Source organism: Tauraco erythrolophus, chromosome 3, assembly GCF_009769465.1.
Source record: "Tauraco erythrolophus isolate bTauEry1 chromosome 3, bTauEry1.pri, whole genome shotgun sequence".
In the NCBI taxonomy this organism is placed as follows: domain Eukaryota; kingdom Metazoa; phylum Chordata; class Aves; order Musophagiformes; family Musophagidae; genus Tauraco; species Tauraco erythrolophus.
Window position 1 is genome coordinate 31,423,711 of NC_141467.1, and position 18,285 is coordinate 31,441,995.

Below are 18,285 nucleotides of genomic sequence, written 5' to 3' on the forward strand. Positions count from 1 at the left end.
AGAGGTGAAGCCTGAACATGAATAAATAAATAGATCACCATATTTCACACATATCAGGCAAGGCACTACCTGAACCCAAATAGCACTGGGCTTCTAGTCACATCACGATACCTTACCCACACTAGCATGACATTGTTCAAGTCTCTCATATCAGCCTAACCTTTCTACCTGCTATGTAAGAGCAGACACTTGTGGATAAAAAATAATAATAATAATAAAAAAACCCCACAAAACCAAGAAACACAACACAAAGAATTAAAGGTAGGAAAAAATAATACGCTATTTTCAAGCTCTGCAATAGAAACAAAGAAAATATTTTTAATTATTCATGAAGTACAAACTCATTGAGATTAATCAAAGATTGGAATGGCAGCACAGCATTGTAGAGAATACACAGAAAATAGAGCAGAGAATTACCTTACATACAGAACAATCACTTAAGAGCCCAATAGCATGCCAGGTAACCTGTTGGAAAGATGTCATATGTATAGCAACACTTCAAATGTAAAACAGATTGAAGGAAGTAAGGATAGTGTTTCCTGGCAAAGTTCATGCATCTTTCCTTCTAGTCACTTCCTTCTCCACCTCTGAAACACATTCTGCCTCTTCCTCAAGTGGGCAAGTACAGCAACAAGTGGACCAGCTTTGTAAAATCATCTGTACAATGTTAACTTTTTCTGAAAGCTGGTTTTGCACAGTTTTCAATATACACACTTTCACTAACTGTCGTGGTTTTAGGCTGATCCAGCAACTAAAACTCACACAGTCTCTCCTTCTCCAGTAAAGTAGAGAGGAGAGGGAAAAGAAAAACAAAGGGACTGAGGGCTGAGACAAGAACAGAGGGAGCACCCACCAACCATGGTCCTGGGCAAAACAGGCAGAGCTTTTCTCAAAGCAAAACAGTTTATTAATGATTAATTAGAAGGACAAAGGGAAACAAAAACCGATTACTTGAGAGGACAGAAAGAAACAAAACCAGATCTTAAAACCGACACCTTCGCCCCCCCCCTTCCTTTTCCTCCCAGCTCTACCTCCTCCCCCCAGCAGCACAGGGGGCAGGGACTGGGGGAGTACAGGTCAGTTCATTCCGTGCTGTTACTGCTGCTTCTTTCTTAAAGGAGAAGGAGTCCTTACACCCGTTTCCCCTGCTCCAATGGATCCCCTACCCACGAGGAAAAATCCACAAACTTCTCCAGTGTGAGTCCAGCCCACTGGAAACAATCCTTCCCCACAGATTGCTCCGGTGTGGGCTTTACCACAGTCTCGGATACTTAGGGAGCTGTAGCCACTCGCTCCGGCGTGGGTCGTCACGCAGACTCCAGATGCCTCTCCGCCTTGTCGTGCACCCCAACACGACCATCCTCAGGCTCAGGCATCTTCTCCCCACGGGCTGCGAGTGGGTCTCTGCTCCACCGAGGCCGTCCTGGTTGCAGGGGGGCTGCCTGCCATCTCACCACCAGCTGCAGGGGAAACTCGGCTCCGGCACACCTCCTCCCGCTCCATCCTCACTGACCTGCTGTCGATGCGGCTGTTTCTCTCAGATCTCAGTCCTCTCCAGGTGAACTCAGCCCAGTGGGCACCATGGGAGTGGGGTGCCCCCGAGTTCCCCAGCTGGCTCCGCCGCCGCCATTCTCCGTGGGCGGCGCCGGCCCGACGCAGGCAGCTGCCCGGCCGGGAGCCAGGGAGCGGGGGCAGTGCCCTCCTCCCTTCTCTGCTCGATCCTGGGCGAAGCACCTTTTCCGGTTCCTTTGTCCTGACTTAAATAGGGCAATTCGCAGAGGCGCCCTATTGGCTCAACCCCGAGGGGGATGGCAGTCTGATCTGGTGGCCAGAACTAAGCCTAACCCGGTTCCAAAACCAGGGAGGTCGCAGGGAGCAAAACCCCTCTCCTGCCACCAGAACCACCCCCCCTCCACATCAAACCATGACACTGACTGAGTTTTACAGTACAGCCCTTCAAAAACTAACTAAGATAGCATACCTAGAGCCTCAGAAGTCTGTTTTGCTGGTGAAAAAGGAGTATAAAACTATCATGTCTCAAGGAAAATATCACGTCTCAAGACCTACGCTATCTGGAAGGGAGAATTTCACAGAATCGCAGAATGTTAGGGATTGGAAGGGACCTCAAAGGATCGTCTAGTCCAATCCCCCTGCCTGAGCAGGACCACCTAGATCAGATCACACAAGAATGCATCCAGGCGGGTTTTGAACATCTCCAGAGAAGGAGACTCCACAACCTCTCTGGGCAGCCTGTTCCAGTGTTCTGTTACCCTTACTGGGAAGAAGTTCTTCCTCATGTTTAAGTGGAACCTCCTATGTTCCAGCTTATATCCGTTTCCCCTTGTCCTATCATTGGATGCCAGTGAGAAGAGCCTGGCTCCATCCTCATGACAGCCATCCTTTACATATTTATAAACATTAATGAGGTCCCCCCCTCAGTCTCCTCTTCTCCAAGCTAAAGAGACCCAGCTCCCTCAGCCTTTCCTCATAAGGGAGATGCTCCACTCCCTTAATTATCTTTGTGGCCCTGCGCTGGACTCTCTCAAGCAGTTCCTTGTCCTTCTTGAACTCAGGGGCCCAGAACTGGACACAACATTCCAGATGTGGCCTCAGCAGGGCAGAGTAGAGGGGGAGGAGAACCTCTCTCCACCTACTAACCACACCCCTTCTAATACAGCCCAGGACACCATTGGCCTTCTTGGCCACAAGGGCACATTGCTGGCTCATGGTCATCCTGCTGTCCACCAGGACCCCCACGTCCCTTTCCCCTGTGCTATTCCCCAACAGTTCAGTCCCCAACTTGTACTGGTACATGGGGTTTTTCTTACCCAAATGCAAGACTCTACACTTGCCCTTGTTGTATTTCATTAAATTTCTCCCCGCCCAACTCTCCAGCCTGTCCAGGTCTCTCTGAATGGCAGCACAGCCTTCAGGTGTGTCAGCCACTCCTCTCAATTTAGTGTCATCAGCAAACTTGCTGACCATGCACTCTATTCCCTCATCCAAGTCATTGATGAATATGTTGAACAATACTGATCCCAGTACCGACCCTTGAGGGACTCCACTGGATACAGGCCTCCAACTGGACTCTGTCCCATTGACCACTACTCTCTGGCTTCTATCCTTCAGCCAGTTCGCAATCCACCTCACTACCCAATCATCCAGACCACACTTCCTCAGTTTAGCTGTGAGGATGCTGTGGGAGACTGTGTTAAATGCTTTACTGAAGTCAAGATAGACCACATCCACTGCTCTACCATCATCCACCCACTGGGTGATGTCCTCATAAAAGGCTATCAGGTTTGTCAAGCACGATTTTCCCTTAGTGAAGCCATGCTGACTGCCCCTAATGACCCTCTTATCCTTGATATGCCTAGAGACAGCACCAAGGATAAGTTGTTCCATTATCTTTTCAGGGATGGAGGTGAGGCTGACCGGTCTATAGTTACCTGGGTCTTCCTTCTTGCCCTTTTTGAAGACCACAACGGACCCACTGGCTGCTGCTGGTGGTAGGAAGGAAGCGGGTAGAAAAGTCAGGAGTGAACAAGTAGATCTGAGCCTGGGAAAGATCCCTCTGTCTTGACCTGCGGGCTTTCTTGTTCCTGTTTTTAATCCACGTTTTCTTCCCCCATCCTGCTGATGGGGGGACGGAATGAGAGGCTGGGTGGGAGCCTGGCTGCTGGCTAAGGCAGTGGGGAAACCTTTATGAACAGCAGTTTTACATTTCGATCAAGTCAGTGGTCATCTGAAGGGCATGCCGTCTTTGAACAGCTCTTTAATCTCTCCAAAAGCTCCATGAATGTAAGCAGCTACTGCTGCAATGGGTGCCCTAGAAGTGCAATTACTATTGGCAACATTAATATCAGCACTGATATTTTTATTTTCTTGGACTCAGATGAAGGTGAGAGTTTGTGTTTACTGTCCTTATCACCTATATGCGCTACTGGCAACACAGATCTCTTCCAAGAGAAAAAGCACTGTCAACACTTCTAAATGGCATCCTTGGGCAACAGATAAAAACTACGATTGGCCGCAGAACAAAGTAATAAAAAAATCCTCACTTGTAACTTTATGTTCTAAAAGTGGGTCCAGACTACTGTTATTTCAAACACAGATAGGTTACCCCATCACACTTCTACACTCAGAGGCAAAATAAAATAAATAGTTATTTGTATGGAAGGAGGATTTTCACCCCTAGACTGCCAGCTCCCTCTCCTGACCTACCTGAAATACTACATGCACCTCAGGTTCAAGCACACAGCTGAAGAGACACGAAGTAGCTAGCATGAGGAGAACAAAAACCTATGCTGAGACCTCCTAACCTACGTGAGTCCACTGGAGATAGAATTTACAGTTCTGCATCCCCAGAGGAAGAGACAGAACTTGATAAAGCTAAGCTATGGGTGCTGAATTGGCAGCCACCTCTACGAGACAGTGTCAAACACAAGGCACAATGTTATATGCTTCCGCTGCTTGAGTTGCCCACTGCCCTTCTGCACAAATCACAGTGGGACACAGGTGCCATTTTGCTGGAGAGCTAGAGAAGATTCTAAATAATGACTTTAAATTGTATTTGAGAAATAACACAGAACAACCAGAATAAGCTAAGTTGACCTAAAAGAGAACAAGGAGAAAGAGGCAAATGCTACTACAAGAAAATCTCAGGAGAGTTTAGCAAAGATTCTCCGCTTTCTTATGCTAATGACAGTACCAAAGTTTCAAAAGACATCTTTGCTTTCTTATGTGTCTGCATTTCAATGCTCCATGAGTAGAAATAGTTTTAAATAGATGCAATTGTACAAACAGAATTTTCCATATGGACACAGTCTTTCATAAATGTTTTGCATGGATGTGTGCCTGACTCAACTCTTTCCAATTTTTTTTAACTCGTTTTTAAATAGGACGCTTATGACTGTCTAAAATAAAACACTTCACCAATGAGGCTCTACTGGTAACCTTCTGGCACAGACAGCCAAGACCAGCAGTAACGCCCGGTCAGACCCGCATGCAATAGAAGCCAGAAGCGCTTCACACGCAGGAAGCCCGTGGGGTCCCTGCTGTCCCAGCCAGTCAAATCACAGCTTCTGTTTCTGACTCTTACCCAAAAGGTTTGTCAAAGCAGCTGTACGGCTATATGGCTAGTAAAGAAGTGCCTATGGGGGGAAGTCACATCAGTACGGCATCGCTACGCGTTTAAGCGAACGGTGCTTTCAAACCCCTTCCCCACACAAACACTCTCTGATGGGTCACGCTGTACAGCCTGGTAGGAGCCTGGCATGCCAAAGGCTGCTTCTGGGACACCAGGTAGAGGGGAGAGGAGGCGGCCACAAAGCTGTGTTGGGGCTGGGAGGCAAAACCTAGAAGGGCTGATCTAAGAACAGGCATCTTACACAATGCCTTATAGATCATTGCTTTTAGTGTATAGAACAGGAGCTGTAAAAGCAAAAGGTGTAGATTCTTTTAGAAACATCACCTCACGTATGCTGCAGGAATTTACTTTTATCTATGTCTGGATAAAACTAGAAGTTCCTTAGAACCACTCCTCTCTTACGGCATAAATACCGCATACTATTCACATTCACATAATTCACATCCAATTTTTTCTACATATTTTTTTTAAAAAAATAATACATACTATTTGTGACACTTTTCATAGCAGAAAATTAGTTCCACATGCATGCTAACATTAGCATTAACTACCTATTTCTTCATCTGGCACAAAGTCTTATAAAATCCTGAACTTTCCATATAAATCATATTAATTATTCATCACCCTGACACTTACCAGCCACTAAGCGAAGTTCAAAGATGTGAAACATAGAAGCAGCAGACCACAAAGGGAGTTTAGAACTTGAGGACAAAGCTCTAAGGTGGTCCTTCCTCAGAAACTCTACACATTTAAAATGCAAAGACAAAGTGTTTTAGAAGTTACCTATTTATTCAGACAGCCAACAGACTTCAGTATTCTTCACTCTTTGTTCTTTCATATACTAAGCCACAGGACCTCTCCAAAGAATCAAATCCAATTATTTGCTTTTCTCTGAAGAGAACCAGAAATCCAGAGGTTCAGAGAAGTCAGTGAAACCTCTTAAACTGCAGGTTTATAATCAGCAGTTTAAAAAACAGAGAAAGACCAGGGAAGTTTGCCACTAAAAATACTTTATTTAGCGGGCAGATGGGAAGACATAATTCTTTTTTAACACAAACATAATTAGCCAAGTATATACAATTAAGGAAGATCACTACAAATTACATTTCTTTCTAGAAAGACAAAAGATGCAATAGGAACAGGTATGTGTTTTTTATAAAAAACAACCCTCACTAGTATAATTGAAAAATAGTTAGAATAAATAATAGTTCAAGCTTGTACAACTCTTATCTCCAGATGATGCCACTGCTCAGTGAAAAAAAAAAACAACTAATGCCAGACCTAGGTTTATTATACTGAAAAGAAGTCCAGCAATCTATTCTCCTGCAAAGGAACTATATGAGACACGATAAATTTGCATCATGCTATAGAATTTAACTTCTTGCTCTGTTATAAATATTCAGATCTGAAGAAAAAAACGGACACCTTACAGCACTGAAATAGGCACAGCTGTACAACGTTCTGCTTATCTTCATTCTGAAGAGCGAACAAGGGCTGACGTATCGTATTTTTTTTTAATTAAAGAAAAACCACATTTAAGTTAGAAATTCTGAATGTCAACATGAGGAGCAGAAAGCCTAGGTTATAGCTAGAATCAATTTCTTCTATTTCATGCCAATCAACAGATCATCCAATCAAGTGAAGTAAGAGGCTGAGAAGACAAAAGTAGTGATTATTAACAAAACTTCTGACCCTACAGTTAGTATGCAGAAAAACACAGGATTGAACAGAATCTGGAAAAGTGACATTTTCAAAAAAACTAGACAGAAAAGAGGAAACACAAATTCACACAAGTGTTAGAGTTTTCTGCTGTCAGGTTCCCTGCAAGCTGCAATTTCTGCTGCCTGCTTGGAGGGAATCATAGAATCATAGAATGGCATAGGCTGGAAGGGACCTTAGAGATCATCCAATCCAACCTCCCTGTCATGGGCAGGGACACCTCTCAACTAGATCAGGCTACTCAAGGCTCTGCCCAACTTGGCCTTGAACACCTCCAGGGAGGGGGCATCCACAACTTCTCTAGGCAATTTATTCCAAAGTCTTACCACCCTCATACTGAAGAATTTCTTCCTAAAATCTAATCTAAATCTGTTCTCCTTCAACTTAAACCCATTTCCCCTTGTCCTATCAGTGGACACTCTTGTAAAAAGTCCCTCCCCAGCCTTCCTGTAAGTTCCCTTCAGGTATTGGAAGGCAGCTACTAGGTCCCCCCGAAGTCTTCTCTTTTCAAGGCTGAACAATCCCAGCTCCCACAACCTGTCCTTGTAGCAGAGGTGCTCCAGCCCCCGGATCATCTTTGTGGCCCTCCTCTGAACATGCTCCAACAAATCTAGGTCTCTCTTATGGTGGGGACACCAGAACTGGATGCAGTATTCGAGGTGGGGTCTCACAAGAGTAGAGTAGAGGGGGAGAATCACCTCTCCTGACCTGCTGACCACGCTTCTCTTGATACATCCCAGCACTTCCTGTGGATGTACTTTGAAAAACTGTCTTCAGAAGAGTTTAGACAAAAACACAGATGCAAAGGAAAATACACAATCAAAGGTACATGCTACATCTACATACATTCCAGAGAGTATCGATAGATCAGCAATAATTAGAAGGCTCCCCACATTTGGTTTGATTTGAAAATCCACTTGCAGCAAGCTGCAGTTTTTACTAATTTGCAGGAGGGTTTAAGTTTTGTCTTTCACTTTGAGATTTGGCTGCTTGCCTGCCTCCATGCCATTAAACAGATTCTGGCCATTTACATGTCAAGGGAAATAAAACAGAATCCAAAAGACTATAGTGGAAATTAAACCCAAGCACCATAAAGGAGTAAAAGAGAAAAAAAAAAAGCTTATTTTAACTATGTATTTTCCTATGTACAAACATAGAAAAACTTCGCTATTGCCATGGTGTCAGAGATTCAGCAGAACTCAAGCTGGCGATGCTCCCGGTTCACCGTGCCAGGTTAATGAGGCATTTCTTGTGCCTGCCTCTTTCCACCTGGGCTTTTTACCTCAACAGAAATGTCGCTATGCTTGACGACTTTTGCAAAAATCTTTTTCTCAGAGTCTAGACCTCAGGACAGATCAGATCAAACACTCTGAATTGGCCAGTCACACATGGCTGAACTGTTACCATATCAGTTGTTTAGGCTGGTAACTTGGTCTTTTAGAAAACATTTTTATTCTTTTAAGTCAGGGAAATAAACGGCAAGAAATGCACCAGTTCCTTACCCACAGTAAGCTCACCACGCTAGCATGGTCAAGTTAATATCCAAAAGCCACTGCAACATGAAGCCACTTCACAGCATAGCTTTTAGCTGGAGAGACAGTGAACTAGTTAAAAATGAAATCACTCTGTGATTCTGGCCTCAGCAAAGACTGTGCCACCAGTTCTTTGCAGTTGCAAGACAGCCTTCATGCAGGTATTAACAAAAACCTTTGTTTATAAAGCAGACAAACAAAATCACTAAAGGGCTCTGTGTCAGAAGCATTTTATTTTACAACGAAAGTGAATACAGGAGCAGAGAATTCCCCACAAACTCACAATACTTCAACTAAATATACAATAAATATTCAATCAAACCTAAGCCACCAGCATTAATAGCAAGGGTTCTGACCATCTGAAGAGTCACTGAGTCCCTGGAAGACCTGATTTTGCTGTCCTAATTCCATATTCTATCACCAATGGAAACAATGTTGTCTCATTTCCAGGCTTGCAGACTTGGACAGAGTCAAGAGCAAGCTCTGGTTCTTCTGTTGGAGCACAGTTATGCAAGTCAAACCCTGAACGTAGCAACAATTTTGCTGCCTAATGGCTTTTGAATGACACTGACAACTCAGCTGACTTCCAAGTCATACACGTGTAGCCAGCAGAGCCTTTAAGTGCGACCGAATACAACACTGTACCAATGACGCAGGAAGAACAAGTGTCAACTCACTTGTTCAGCTGTGTCGATTCAGAAAAAGACAGCATGTGATGAAGTTTATTCAGGCTGAGCAACAAAACCCATATGACTGTTGATACAGCCAGAGAGTCTGGAGATAGAGAGAGACTCAGTTTTTCATCTCACTCTATAGAAAATACCATATGTTGGAGGAAAACAAGCAACTCAGATGAAGAGAGTGATAAGCTGAATGCTCAATCACTCGCCCATCATGCACACTGAAGATCTTAAATTATACCCTCTTTTTAAATCTCGAGTGAAAGACCAGCAAAAGTTGTTTATCTCGACTGTTGGGTTTTCAACATGGTCTCCCACAACACTTTTACATCCAAACTGGGATATTATAGTCTAAATGCATGGATTACTGCAGGTGAAAAATGGCTGGATCACTGGACTCCCTGGAAACCAGTTATAAGTGGAATTCCTCGGGGATCTATCCAGGAGCTTATCTTGTTTAACACCATCTACCACAGGGAGGAAGAGATGGAACACATCATCACTGACTTCTTTGAAGACACCTAGCTGAGGTGTGCAATCAGCTTGTGTGAAGACGGTACACAAGGATGCTGACAGACTATTCAGGAAATGGCTGTGATGGTGTTCAGAGTCTGGACCATATGTCCCATCAGGGGAGGCTCAGGGAACCAAGGCTCAGTTAGTCTAAAGGAGAGAAGGCTAATGGTACCTAAGAGCAGCCTCTTAATACCTATTGTGGTGTTAATGAAAAGTCAGAGCCAGGCTCTTGAAGACAAGAGATCGTGAATATCAACTGAAATAGTGAAGGTTCCAACTGGTATATGGAAAAAAGGATAATAAGGATAATTAAACATTGAAGCAGGTTGCCCAGATAGGGCGTGGAATCTCCATGCTTGGAGGTTTCCAAGGCCTGACTAGATTAAGCCCTGAATAACCCTGTCTGAAACCAGTGATGACCTTCCTTTGAGCAAGAGGAATGACTGGATAGCCTCCTTAGGTCCCCTCCAACGTATGTAATTCCATGGCTCTGTGATGTGACTGACCTTACAGTTTCCCTTTCAGTTTTACCTATAACTTGCTCGAATTTCTAACAGTCTAGCATCTTGTACACGTTTATAAAATAGATTCAACATGTTGCACTAACATACGTTCCAATGCTACCTACATTTTGAAGAGCATTTTTTCACCTATTTTAAACTAGCCTGGAATCTGTATCCTTTTCTTTGGGGACAGAGGCTGCAGGTGGATATCTGCTTCACTGTGGTCCTCCACAGGTTGCAGGGAGACAACCTGCATCACCATGGTCATCTTCACAGGTTGCAGAAGAACCTCTGCTTCGGTGCCTGTAGACCCCTTTTCCCTCTCTTCAACTGACCTTGGTGTCTGCAGGGCTGTTGACTTGCTCCTCTCTCACAGCTGCTGTGCAGTGGTTTTTTTTACCCTTTCTAGATATGTTATCACAGAGGTGCTACTAATGTCACTAATGGGCTCAGCTTTAGCCAGCATACGGTCCATCTTGGAGCCAGCTGGAACTGGCTCTGTCTGATATGGGGACAACTTCTGGCATCTTCTCACAGAAACCATACTTGCAGCCCCCCATTACTAAAACCTTGCCATGTAAACCCAGTACAAAAGCCTGCCCTCCCTCCCAGACTCCACAGTCTTGACCTTGGTATCCAGGCTTGTCATATGTCACGTACAGTATGAGATTCAAAATAGCCATTGTTCAGGGGGAGAGTGGAGAACAGGGAGTCACCTTAGTCACTCTTCCTGTCCTAGCTCAAGACAAGGTTATCTTACATCTGCCATACCCATCGTTACCGAAAGGCAATACCCTCTACTCACAATACAGAGCACTGAACTCATGTTCTCAATGAGTGATAAAAACTCTTTCACTCTGAGAAACAGGACAGCTCCTTTATCTGTATCTCCCATCCTCCCTCCCCACTGGCACCATTCAGAGGAGGAAACGACTCTACTGTGTTATACAGTAACTGTGGGCATTCAATTCAAGAACAACTTTTTAAATATATTATATTTAATGACACAATCAACCCACCACAATATAGGTTATTCTGATGTGAGAGCACTCTATTCTTCCTGCTCAGAGATTCCATGCAAAGCGAAGTGCCAAATGGGCCACCGAATCAGTGGGGAGCGCACGTGTGCCTGGGAGCAATGCCTAATGCTTTCCAGTCTCGTCTCATTTTGACAACATCCAGGGGCTGCAAAATCTCATGTGTTTGAAATTGTCCAACCTCAGCCTGAGTTACTCTCTCATTCCCCATGAATCCATTTTCCCCAGTGAATCATGAAAGCACAAAATTTACAAACTACAATATGACAAATATTTAACAGTTTAAAAGCATTTTAAAAGTTTTATATTACTTTAAATGTAGGTTTAGATTTATTACCTCCCAACCCATGTGAGTCAAACTCTCCCACTTTCCTCCATCCCTTAATTTAGGCTTCCTGCAAGTAAATAGGCACAGGATTGACAGTTTGTTGGTAATGAGCCTTTCCTGAATTTGTGTGTAACTGATACTGAATTAATGCAGTTTTGTTTACAATGCAGCATTTAGAAACAAAGCATTTTCTCATGTTACATTCCAGTTGTCTTCTAGCTTTCATCACTGTTAAAGTTGCTAGTTGTTTTGAATTTTCAGGATAAACCATGAACTGGGGTGAGTATTAAATTGTAGGAATTTGCTGAAGCACAAGGAAAATGGTAGACAAACTAACTTAACCATCTCTGCTATTCTACTCTAAAACATCTGTTTAGTCCAACATAAGCGTATTAACAATGGAAACCTAACTTCACAAAGCAATTATTTTTTAAAAAAAATCTATTGATGTAATACATCTGGTTCCCAAGACACACAAGATAAAACAACAATTTTCAGAAAGGTGCATGTCTAACCAATTTGTTTGAACCCAACACAGTCAATGCTTAAAACACCTTCTTCCAGAGAGCAACCAGTTGGTCTTCCAGACCCTGGAAGGATACACAGATGAAGGAATGAGTTATGGTTTGTTTACCTTTTGGATACTGACCATGAAAGCCTGGGAAAGCATCCCTCTGGAAGATAACTGACATTCCACTTCCCTCATGGAGAAGTTATGCTACAAGCGTGGGAGCATGGAGGTTACGCTACAGGTCTGGAGTAACTTTTGCCCCTCAGAAACAGGAAGTTCTCAGGAAGTTGAGCACCTATGTCAGAATAAGAGGTCTGCAAGGTAACCACAGCAGAACACCTCTGCTAGAACTACTATGGTTGAGTTCCTCATGCTATTAAGCCTTAATACTAAAAACTAGGTTAAACATGTATCATTCTCCACTGTATAATGAGACTGATTCACCAAAGACTAAAAAGGGTTCAAAGGGCATATCAAAGACACTGCTCAAAATAAAGAAATCCCTAACAAAAATAATTTACTGACAGTCCCAAACCTAACTTTTCAAGATGAGTAAGAACTGAGTGTACTGTGTAGAATACTCAGTGGTGTTTTTCACTAGTGATGTTTACATCATACTTAGAGATAAGAATTTACACAAATTGCAAATGTCTTTCTCACTTTGGAAGATAATCAGCGGGTATGCGGCACTATTTACAAAGCTTCATAAGGAAACAAGAACTGCCATGTTTACATGTCAGAACAAGCTGGTGCACATGTAACACTATGTTTGGGAACAGACATCACATGTCATTTTTATCACACACTAAAACCACATCTTCATTTTTTTTCAATAGCTGCAGATAGCATCTGTATTTTTTTGCACTTTGTAGCAGCTCAGCTATTGATCCCACACTCTTTTTCTGGTATCTTGATCATGTGATTAAATCTTACTTAGCTGTTTTCAGACAAGGTGGAGGCTAGCACAGCCAAATAATCTTCTGTTCCTGTAGGGTTATGATACTAATACAAATGGAGTATTTTTGTCTGTACTAGATATGGCAGGCAGATCAGCTACCTGGCAAAGAAAACACGCAATACCAGGAGTATACATCTAACGTCTCATACGCTACTGATCCAGAAACTGAAGAATCAGAAAGACACTGCTGTGAAGCACAGGAGGAAGACTTCAACTGAAAGAAGTGAAGGCTGTAACTATGTGTAGCATTTAAGAGTCAAGAGAAGACAGTGATAAAACTGAGAACGAACAAGAACAACAAAAGGAAATGTAAATTGCGACATACACAAGGTACAATTGAGGAATGCAACTTGGGGAAGAAACAATGTGGAGAAAGACAGGAACCCAGATGGTCATGTTCTACTAGCCTGAGACCCGCAGCGATTACTAGTATTAATACAACAAACACCTTTCTCAATTAGATAGTACACACACTTTGCCGAGTCTTACAGAATCTATTTACAGTGATGAATTTATCTTGCTGCCTGGTCCTGCAGTGCCCAATACAGCCATGCCTTAATGGTGCCTGGCTGGGCACCATCAACATGATCTAGATGCTCATCCTACAGGCCTTGCACAGCTGTAAGACTTGAGAGGAGACGTTCCATCTAATATTTGCCTACACGGTTATTTTAAGTTTAAGTTATTTAAGAACTTTAATTACAAAAACAAATGTAAAAGCCAAATGCAGAGGCCCTAGAGGGGGGAAGTAGATGGCATTAGAAAAATAAAGCAGACATTCATTGATGAATTTAATAAAACTGATAAAAATTTTCCAAAACTAACAAAATTCTTGCATGTGTAAATAACTGTACTAGAGAACAGACTGCAAGACAAGAATCAAGGTACAGGAGGCAAATGAATGGGGCAATCAGTTGGCAGAAGGCCCTGAATCAACAGCCCAAACTCAAAGGATTGCCCAAGCAACACACTGCCCAGACAAACAGTTCCAGAAAATTGTGCAACAAGCTCTGAAGTGCCAGTGCCTCAAATTAAAGAGAAAGGAAGTACAGCTCTCACATAACCCACTACCCTGCTATGGTTTTCAAACATAAACTCATGAGCAACTTGGGTTTTTGCTTCGGGTTCATGACACATGACCACTACAGAATACCTGGACTTAAAAGATTATTATAAAATTACTATCAGTTCCAGACAAAAGGAGCAGCTGTAGAGGTATGGCATACTACTACTGAAACATAATAACTAAGCAGCAACTAAGATGAAGGTAGGGGGATAATCAGTGGTGTACTAGTCAGAATAGAGAATTATTTCCTATTAAACATATCAAGCACAGAGATTTGGACTATGCTGCTGCATCAAGCCAATATTTATCCTTAAAATATAAATTCAGTCTTCTTGTGCGAATATACATAGTCTTTTACTAACTCTTGAAGCTACAGACAGGGAGTACTAAACACACTCTAAGAATTCACAAGGTCTCCACTGCTTTCAAGTTTCTTGCTTCCTATTATGCTGAACTTGAATTGCCATCCATCAGTGACAGAGAAAGCCCTTGTGACAGAGATGCTGATTTAGCAAAATACAAGGAATTTAAGACAAAACTGCTTCTAAGGAACTCCTAGTTCTCCAAAGTAGTCAAATGTGTGCATGGCTGCATATGTGAAGATACCCATGCACACTTAATATCTCACTTTTTCAGCCCCATTTCAGTCAAGAGGCTGATCCACAGCAATGAAGCCTATAAGGATACTAAGGATTCCTCAACTGCACTATTAGAATTCTATTACTAGGAGGAAGTTTCTCATCATTATGGGGAAGATGAGGAAAAAAAAAATCAACAAAAAACCTAGCTAGAAGAACTGTGCCTAGATAGGAAGAAAAACCACACTGCAATCCTGAAGTCAGAAAGATTAACATGCTCCCCTAGGACAAAGCCCAAAAGGCTACTGGTGCCAATGCTAAACAAAGCATTCTTGTTCAAAGGGACACAACTGTGATTTTTTTCTTTCCCCACCTCTCACTCTACGCACTGGAGGTACATTAATTAACTGCAAAGCACGCTGTTTGAGGATGTTATATCATCTCCACTGAATTCACAAAGGTTTCACATCTCTAAATACACACTCCCAAGCAAAATAAAACAAAACAAAATAATGTAAAACTATCAAAGGACAGGAGGCTCCAATATATCCTTTGTCTTGCAGATCCAGACACAATAAGGATGGATGGACAGAGAGATAGTACAGCCAATACTTGAAAACCTTTAAGGGTAGAGATTCTCATGGTTTCTCCAAATAGCCTGCTCCAATGCTACACTATCTTCCCAGTGGAGAAATTTTTCCTAATGTCCAATTCACAAACCGTTTCTCAAGCTGCAACAGGTCTTTGTCTTGGTACATCATCTGCCAGTATCAAGACATGCTTGGCTCCATCATCTTTGTAACTGCCCTCCAAATAGTTGCAGGCTGCTATTGGATCACCCCTTAGCCTACTCTACATCAGACGAAGCCTGCTCCCTCAGCCTCCCCTTGCAGGTCATGCAGACCACCCTGGTAATCATCCACTGAAACATCTGCAGTTTCTTGACATTTATTTTAAACTAGAGGGCCCAAAAGGAGTGTTCCTGGTGGAGGCTCATCAGTGTCAAGTACAAAAGAATAATAATGTCCCTTGATCTGCTGGCCACGCTCCTAATGTAGCACAGTACCAGACTGATTGACAATGACAGCACACTACTGGTTCACACTCAACTTAGTTTCAACCCTAACCCCTCAGTCCTTTTGAGCAAAACTGCCACTTAGCCCATCAATTCCCAGCCTATACTGATTCACAGTATTGTAATGCTTCAGGTGCTGCACAACTTCGTACTTCATGTTCAACTTCATGAAGTCTCTGATGGTCCAGTCCTTAAGTCTCTCAATATCTCGTGGGATTTATGCTTTGCCATACATCATGTCAGCCACTCCCACTAACTTAGTGTCATTTCCAAATATACATCACCATCCAAATCACTAGGTATTGAAAAATATGGACTCCAGAATCAACCCTTGCTGTACTGTGCTCAGCTGCCAGTTGGATGTCAAGCTATTGACAACAGTTCAGCTCATTTTCAACCCATTAAACAGATTGTTCATCCAGCTCATATTTCCTTCAACTTCTAAATGAGACTGTATTTACAGACAGTGTCCGAAACTTTAGTAAACTCAAGAAGTAATATATTTGCTGTTCTTCTGTCATTCATATAGCCAGCCATTTTGCCACAGAAGACAAGGAGATTGGGTAAGCATACTTGTATTAAATGCACACTGAACATTAAGTGTTCCTTTCTTGGCCATGGATTAGGAAACAGAACCCAAGTGGAGACAAGTCATGAGCCTTCCAGAGACTGAAGTGAGGCTGTCAAGCCTATAATTTTCAGAGCTTTTCCTGACTTTCTTGCAGATGAATGTAACATTAGCCTTTTTCCATGATTTTTCACGTTGTAGTCCTATTGTCAAATCTTTCTGCTTCCTAAGGTGAATTTCATCCTGCACCACAGATCTCAGTATATCCTTTAAGCAGTCATTAACCTGTTGCTCCCTAATGTGATCTGCCCATCTTCTTCCCAATGTGTACTAGTACACACAAAGGTATGAGAACTGGCTCTCACCTGCAAAGACCAAGGCAAGAAAGGCATTGAATACCCCAACCTTTCCCACACCATCTATCAATAAGTTGTCTGCTTTACCCCCATCAGTGGATCTGCATTCTCAACTCCCTCTTCTACTAGCATACCTGTAGAAACCCTTCTTGTTAATCTTCATTAGCTCTAACTCTGGCTCGCCTTTGGCCTTCCAGTTTTCATCCTTAAATACCTGAGTAATGCTTTTATACTCCTCTTCTGTTGCCATGGGCAGGGAAACCCTCCACTACACCAGGTTGCCCAAAGTCTCATCCAACCTGGCCTTCAACATTTCCAGGGATGAGGCATCCACAACTTCTCTAGACAACTTGTTCCACTGCCTCACTACCCTCAGAGGGAAAAATTTCTTCCTTATATCCAATGAAAATCTACCCTCTTTCAGTTTAAATCAATTTCCCCTTGTCCTATCATTACATGCCCTTGTAAAAAGTCCCTCTCCAGCTTTCCTGTAGTCCCCCTTTAAGTACTGGAAGGCTGCTATAAGATCACCCCGGAGCCTTCTCTTCTCCAGGCTGAAAAGCCCCAACTCTCTCAGCCTGTCTTCATAGAAGAGGCGCTCCAGCCCCCAGGTCTCTGACAACAAGAATATTCTCTAGTTATACTAAGCATTTTCCTGTTTAAGTTCCTCTGAAGAGACAGTATTAGACAGCAACTTTACCACTTTATAGATCCTATCATTTTTTTCTTCCACTGGAGAAATCCAATTGGTTTCATAACCTCAGGATTTTACAGTTCAGTAGCTTACACAGTATCCCCTTATGACACTTCATTATGGCCTCTAAACTTACATTACACCAAAGAAAAATCTGAATTCAAAGACAGAGGGAAAACACCTCTGCATATTAAGACAGTTCGAGGTCATTTTGCGACGAAAACCAGATCAGAATGAGCATCTGTATCTACTGATAGAATGGGGGATTTGAAAATAATCCCAATATTTTACAAGCACTTCTGTATCGAGAAGTACCAAAACAACAGTAAATGCATTGCAACATAAGACACATTGAGAACATACACCACAGTATTCCCTGCCCCCCTTAACAAAGGAGGGTCACCCTTTCAATTCCTGATCCTTTTTAACAAGAGTAAAAAGACTAATGAAAATACTGTGCTGACCAGCAGTCAACAGAACAACGCTTAATGTATGCTCAAAGATCTCTGCAGTAGATGGCATTTTCTGCTGGAAAGAAAAAACGGCATTTTCTGCAGAAGGCTGAAATAACAAATTTCAAAATAACAGTGAACAACTCTGAGTTATCTCTTGATTTGCAGTTAGTCCATGAAGCATCTGTTTTGCTGGGTTTATAATTCTGTTCAGAAGGGGCCAAGGTGGGAACCTTGCTGCCCATTATGGATGAGGGGATCCACGTGTAATTATATCTTAGCAATACGAGCCTCAAAAATACCTTCTGGCTTGCTCCTTCCAGAGATGCAGAATGCTGCAGGACCCTGCACCTGCACAGCCTCACTGTCAAGCAGGGGAAACAGTCCATGGGTGTCTGAATGGCTTAGAAATCAGCAGTTAGAAAGATGATTCACACTGTTAATGCCAACCAATCTTCCATATGCCATTTTTGAAGAGTCCCTATTATTAAAAAGGAAAAATCACCTATTTGTTTTCCTTTATCAACTTAAGATACCAGAAAAGCAAAGCTGCTTCCATAACT

The 18,285-nt window shown here is 42.7% G+C and overlaps 1 protein-coding gene across 2 annotated transcripts in view; it reads right to left on the reverse strand.

Moving 5' to 3' along the window:
- EPB41L4B (erythrocyte membrane protein band 4.1 like 4B) overlaps nt 1-18,285 on the reverse strand; it is a 183,343-nt gene that overhangs the window by 133,940 nt on the left and 31,118 nt on the right. The window lies entirely within an intron of this gene.